The following is a 7,025-nucleotide window of genomic DNA, read 5'->3' as shown; positions in this document are numbered from 1 at the left end:
TTGTTTCTTGGATGATGTGGCCTTGGACAGTTCTGTTTTGCAGTGTAGCAGAGACTCTGGGACAGGCGTCTCTCCCTCTTTTAAAGGATGCACAATTTTCTCCTTTTATAATGTTTCAATTTATATCAAGTGGAGGGAGGAATTGCTGAATTACTCTGCACTTAAGCCCATGTACACCAAAAAAAAAAAAAAGGAATTATTATAAGATTTTTTTTTTGGTTTTTTTTTTTTTTACTGTCAAAGCACAATAAGTGTTTTTGGATTGATCATTATTTGAAAATTTCAAATAAATAATTGCGTGATTAATATTATCCATCTTGGCAATCATCCCCGCCGATTCTTTAATTGCTGAAAAAAAAGAGAAATTATTTATGTCAAATATACAGAAGAAAACCTCAATTATTAAAAAAAAGGAAAAAGAAAAGAAAAGAAAAGTCAAGTAAAGATCGAAATGGTCTAGGTCAAAGGTCTAGCTAAAAAGAACCGCAGATGATCTTGACTTAAGGCTTCGGGTTGAATTCCACAGGCATGAGCCCGCAACAAGAGCCCGCCCATCATTTTTTATCCAAATCCCAACAAATCTTTGCTGGATGACCGTATCAACACCCGGAGGGAAAGTCTGTACAACAGAAGTTATAATGCTACTAATTTCGCCTTTATTGAATCATAAAGTTGGAATTTGTCAGTTTCTGTGCAGAAGCTTTGTCAATTAATTAGCATGGCGATTCTTTTTCTTTTCTTGGTTTATCATAATTAACATATCAGGCAAAGATATTAATCCTTTGTCCTCCTAAAATTTTTTCGATTTTCATAGGGATATTATTATTATTAATCAAATGGGTCCTCTATAATAGTGGGATATTCGAATGGCAAAAACTACAAAAGCATGAAAGAGAAAAAAGTGAAACTCCAAAGAAATAGTAGTAATATACTAAACTGAAGTAGGTATTATATATATTACCAGCTACTTAAAACGTAGCACCTAACATGGCATATGTTAGTAGACGTACGTTTGTACTGTACGTTGAGATGCCAACAATCTACGGCAAACTCACGAACAGACAAAACGCCAAAACACGACAATAATACTAAATAGTTGATGGTTCTAACACTTTGACCATCATATCAAAACCTAGTCCAGCCACAAAAAAACCTGATCCATAAGCTTTGATGGTTTTGATATTATAACCATCATGTTAAAACCTCTAGTTTAAACACAACACAAAATGCTAAACGATATATGCCTGCTTGATGATGGTTGTGCCATTGTAACCAACCATCACAATATACTAATTAAACACGAAAAAGAGCTAATTATAGTAGTGCAAACCATTTCTCTTACTCTTTGTTGCACAAAGTTGAACCAACTCCTTCACAACATCATCGATCTCTTCCTCTCCTTTCAACTCCAATTTCTCTTGCAATTCTCTCGCCTTTTTCCTTACGGATTCTCCACTTGCCTCCTTCGTGACTTTGTTAATTGTTTCTGCCATTCTTTCCCTGTGAAGCTTTCCCTTCGAGTCTCTCAAAACCTCCACCCCAGCGCCAACTTCTTCAATCAATCGAGCATTAATAGGTTGATCAAGGTGCATGGGCATGGCTATGATTGGAAGCCAAATTTCATGCTCTCCATCACAGAATTCCAACCACAATGACTCACGAAGCCACCAACGTTAGGATGGGTCAAAATTTTTGCTTGTGGAGCCCATCCATTGACAACAAGTCCCCTCTTCCGAACCCTCTCGAAAAATCCTTTTGGCAAAGTTTCTTCGAACACAATGTTTTCTCCTTTAGGAAACCTCACAACCCATATGAAATCTACATTGCTAAACTCTAAACCGTAGGCAATCTCTTCCATATCTTCCTTCGAGAGAAAATACTCGCTCCCAAAAGAAATAAAAACGGTTGAACCCTTTTTTTTTTGTTTAGTCATTGCATAATTCTACAATCTTCGTCGTCTAGTACAGGGTCCTGGACAAGGGGGCCAACGGGGACAACTTTCTTGCCAGTTAAGCAAGAAAAATAGTCAAAATATTTCCCTTCAATCACCTTAAAACCCTTGATCAGAATAATCTTAGAAGATCGCTCCATGCAATTAACAACGCGATATGTATCACGATCACGCCTTTTCAAGTTCTCAACAAAAACGGATTCATAATCGCGATAAAAGATTGTGTTACCATAAGGGTATTTCGTACCTGGATTCTTGAAGAAGTGCAGCCCAAAAGAAGTCATGGTGGCGCTACTGCTGATAAACACAACAGCCGGGATATTAAAGGCTGAGGCAGTCTCTGGAGCCCATGGCTGAAGAAGATCGTAAATAAGCAAGTCAGGCTTCAAACTTTTCAACACGTTGCAAAAGTTTGGTTTAGCCATGTCAAAAGCGTCCTTGAGGGTGGGCATCAGATGGGGTGGAAGGCCGTTGGTGGTATGATACTTAGCAGGAAGTTCTGGCAACTTGGGAAGATGGAGTTCAACAAGATGAATTGACTGAGAAACTTTTCAGTCAATTTTGATCTCACAGAACTGAGGGTAGCCGGGGAAAAGCACAGGTAAACATTGAAGTTTCTGGCGGTGAGTTTCTTGGCTAGTTCCAAGTAAGGAGAGACATGTCCATGAGCCAGTCATGGGAGCATGAGAACATTGAAAGTTGCATGATTTTCCATTGATGATAAACAAAAACGCACAGGAATTTCTCCAAAAAAAAAAAAAAAACCTCACAAAAATGCTCACAAGAATTGCTCAAAAGCTCACAAAAAACTCTCACAAGAATATTAACTGGGGATTGAAGAGACGAACTTCTGTGTGGTGAAGGTGGGGAGGAGAAGGCTCTATTTATTGAGTTTTCGGGGTGATATCCATGGAAACTTACCTTGTTGATTGTGCAATTAAAAGGAATGAGAATATTTCATGAAATTTTGGGAATCAGAATCTTAAGGCAATCGTTCAGTATGTCAAGTTTCCATGCAAGACAATATATGCATTAGCCTTGTATTCATTTCCTAAAATATAACCGATTTTATCTCCCTTCCATGCATACCAAAATTTTAAAATTATTCACGTGACTGTTTACATATGGAAAGGTGATTATTTTTTCCTTCTAGCATTCCTTGTATGAAAAAAAATTTGATCAGTTGAATACTTTTAACGCCCATTAAACAACTAATTTATGCAGGTAAAACTGTTCAATTGTCAATCTCACTTGTACATTTCTCTTCATAAGATGTATAAGTATGCAATATTTTCTTTCTTCCCTCACCCCCCCTTCACCCTAAAAGTATGTAGTACTTTTAACTGTCTTGTGGCTAGTGAAGTTGTTTGTAAATTAATTATCCTATGGATCGTTAATTAGTTGCATTAGTTTGGAGTATGAAGCCATTTATTACGCATAGATCAGACAAATTTGGATAAAATGGTTAACTATCTTTTCGAGCATGTGGTGGCTGATATTAATACTGGAAATATTTAACTAATCAAAGATTTTGAGATTAATACTGAAAATTTTTAATAAACCAAAAATTTTCAGATCTTTTAGTACAAGATGCTATGAGAAAAATTCCTTATTACTCTAATACAAAATACAAAAAAACAAGGAGGAAAGATATTAATCGGGGAATCGGGTGGTGTAAAGGATATAGAGCATAAATGAGCATAAGAAGAATTGGTAAATTTGCTGCAGATGGTGATATCATGACTGAAACCCTAACCAACACATCTAATTATGTAATGCATGGATACCGGGTTTGATGTAAAGATTCCAACTTCCCATTGAATGTAGAGTCAATAATGGTCTAACAATAAAAGACTTAACAATTTTGACAAAAATTTCTACCAGCCAAATTGTTTCTAATTTCCATATTGGAGATTGATTTGTTATTAAGAATTTAGTTCATTTTTTGGCTATAAAAGTTTCTTAGTTTTGTATTACAATAAAATCTATATAAATTAATAACTTCTATTAAATAATAATTTTTCGTCTTGATTCGGACTAACGAGCTAAATTAATAATTTTAATAAATAACATGACAATAATTGTTTTGAGAATCTTATGTAACTCTTTGGCCCCATGCGTTTCATAAATTAATATTTCATTGAAATTATATATCATATTTTCCTAAAATATGACTATATTGTTGTTTTTTTTTCCAAATACCTATTGTTGCAATTATTTTTGAAAGTATGTGGGATGCTTTCTACCATACTCACATAATACTTTATATATTTGATTAATCGTTGTTGGAAAGATACAGTTTAATAATGAGATATGTAAGAAGATTTTGTGTTTGTTATTTCTAAAAAGATTTGCTTGTCATTTACATACATAATGTTATTAATTTGATTCTTTGTATGCATTTAATAAAATGGAAGAGGATATGTATCATTTAGTGTTTCTAAATCTTTTTGCCTTCTGATAATAGAAAAATGATATGAGTTTCGTATATTAATATAATTAAATTATACTTTCAAATCAAGAAAATTAGGATTGGTTTATATTCTATAAACTATTAGCCTCCTTTTATTGATTAAATAATTCATATTTTTATAAAATAAAATAAAATTTTAGTTGATTAAATGAGTTTTTTTTTTGAATTGTATGTAAACTTGATAAATTAATAAATTATTAATTTATAGAGATTTTAATGTACGTCAAATTAAGATACAAATTTCCCACAAATTGAGACTTTTTTGTTAGCATATTTTCTTGACGACTAAGCTTAAGTTGCACGAGCCCAAGTCTTTTAAATGGCAAATCAATGCCCGACCTAAGAGAGTCTTCGAATACCCACGAAATTCCGCTGAAGAAAAACAATTCACCAATAGTCCATGGGCTGTGATTCGGACAATTCTTTGGGTTCTCTTGAAATCCAGGTTACCCATTGTTTAGCAACGCTTAAGATGTCACACAACAAAATCAAAAATTAAAAAAAGGAAAAAAAATGATAATTTCTAATTTAACTCTCAATTATATTCCTCCTTTTTCTCTTTACGGTTTAATGTTTTTTTATTTATTCTTGTAAATTATAATCATTTAGTACATGAGGTACAAATAACATGCAAATGCAAAAGAATATAGGCAGTATATCCAAAATTCAAATTCAGCGGTTGTATACAACACCTCGAGCTTCTTTCTTTCTTTCATTCTTTTTTTTTTTTTGGGTTGAATCAATGATCTTGAGCTTTATGTTGAAACATAGTTAAAATGTGAATATTTTGCTTTGCGAGCAACTGGTACTTGATATTCTGATTATTTAACCTCTACTTTTTACATTTAAAATACACAAATTACTAATTGAAGAACAAAATCCTCTTCTTCTTCTTCTTCTTTTTTTTACTCTTACGTGGTAGGATATATTTAAGTTTATTGACGAACATAAAGAAGCAACTTTGCGTTCTGAACCTCCCTCTTCCCCTTTATAAACGTTCGACCAATTTAGCAAGAGCTAAACTACCTTTTTGTTTTTTTTTTCCTGGGTACTAGCAGAAGTATAGGGTAAACTCTTAGTACTTGAAATTCATACTAAATTGAAGAACTTAGATTAATTTGCCGAATAAATAGTGACAACTGTTAAGCAAAAAAAAAGGGAAAAAGCTGTGTGTAGTAAGACGAGTAACTCGTACCCCATTCCATCCTCCTCGGACGTCCAAAACTTGTGGCACAAGTAATTTTGAGTTTCTTAAAAATTATCGTACATAATTTGAGATTCTTTGTTAACCTTCTTTACAAACAAGTAAGTTTGTTCTATTGGTTGAAGGAAAGTCTTAGATTTGCTTCAACTTGGGAAATATGCCCTTACACAAATCTGCTTCTTTTTTTTTTTTTGTATTTCCCGTTTTTGGTTACTACTTACTAGTTTATAACAGCTTCCTTTTCTCAATTTGCCGGTTAGGTAAGATTACCGATTTCTTCTTTGACAAGGGAAAAAACACGTGCAAATTGTTTATTCACCAAATCAAATGGTGATTCCTTGTAGCCCACGCCAGTGGTTATTACATTAACCAGAGCCCAAATATGACCCGCTGAAATAAATAGACAACCCCAACACGGCCTCCAACTAGTACCTTGTCCAAACTATCCTTCCCTTCCACCGAACCCACTGCTTGAATTAGTAAAATTTCTCCCATAACGCTTAATACAAAGTAGTAGTAGCTTAAGCTTGCAGAAAAGCCGGCCAGCGATGGATTTTTAGGATGCGTTTGATAAGATTGAACTTTGAATCCATTAATTTATTGAATTATTAAGTATTAAATCTAATATATTTGAGTCCATATCAAATTTAGTGATAAGTAAATAGCTTATCACTTAATTTTGGGAGTAAATTTTGTCTAAAAAATTTAGTGCCACTTAATTAATTCAGTTGTTTAATATTTTTTTATCAAACGGTTTGAATATATTAAGATCTGAATCTATTAAGTTTACGTGCTGAATTGAGTTATTAAATATAACTTTCAAGTAGTTCTTCACTTTTCTTAACGTGTTTAGAAAAAAGTTGTAATTGGATTAAGCAACTCTAGTTGCTTTGGCTAAAGCCAAAAAAAAAAAAAAAAAAAAAAAAAAAAACTCTAGTTGCTCTAGCTGGTTAAACTAATGATCTAACTAAGCATATACTCACTCATCCTATGTTTTCTTCTTATTCATAAACTAGGAATAATAATAAAAAAAATTTTTTTGGGGTGCGAGTCTATGCTCCAAACTTTACAAAAGAAACGAAGAGAAAGGGAGGGCTTTAAAAGTTGAACTACAAAATAATTAATTTGCTGCTACGTAAACTGGTCACTTTAATTCATTGGTTATTATTCAAGTTAGTAGAAAATCACCTAATCATAATCAAAGCCCAAGTAATATATTATAGTAGTCAAACCCGAAACAGCCTCCTACTAGTAGCCCACTACTTGGAACCCACGCTTGTTAAAAGGACTCTCCTCTTCTACACTAGCCCACCACTTCAAATCCACGCTTTAACAAGGTCATCCTCCTCCTAGTTTTCATTTATTTTTATAATTTCAGATTCTTGTTTGACATATTT

General features: G+C 33.3%; 1 pseudogene; it reads right to left on the bottom strand.

Moving 5' to 3' along the window:
* Positions 1 to 1,310: 1,310 nt before the first annotated feature.
* On the bottom strand, positions 1,311 to 2,666 carry LOC140016604 (UDP-glucosyltransferase 29-like; annotated as a pseudogene).
* Between the last annotated feature and the right edge of the window lie 4,359 nt (positions 2,667 to 7,025).

Source organism: Coffea arabica, chromosome 11c (genome assembly GCF_036785885.1).
Source record: "Coffea arabica cultivar ET-39 chromosome 11c, Coffea Arabica ET-39 HiFi, whole genome shotgun sequence".
Taxonomy (NCBI): Eukaryota; Viridiplantae; Streptophyta; class Magnoliopsida; order Gentianales; family Rubiaceae; genus Coffea; species Coffea arabica.
The sequence above is the reverse complement of the archived record's forward strand: the minus strand, read 5'-3'. Positions and strand labels throughout refer to the sequence as shown.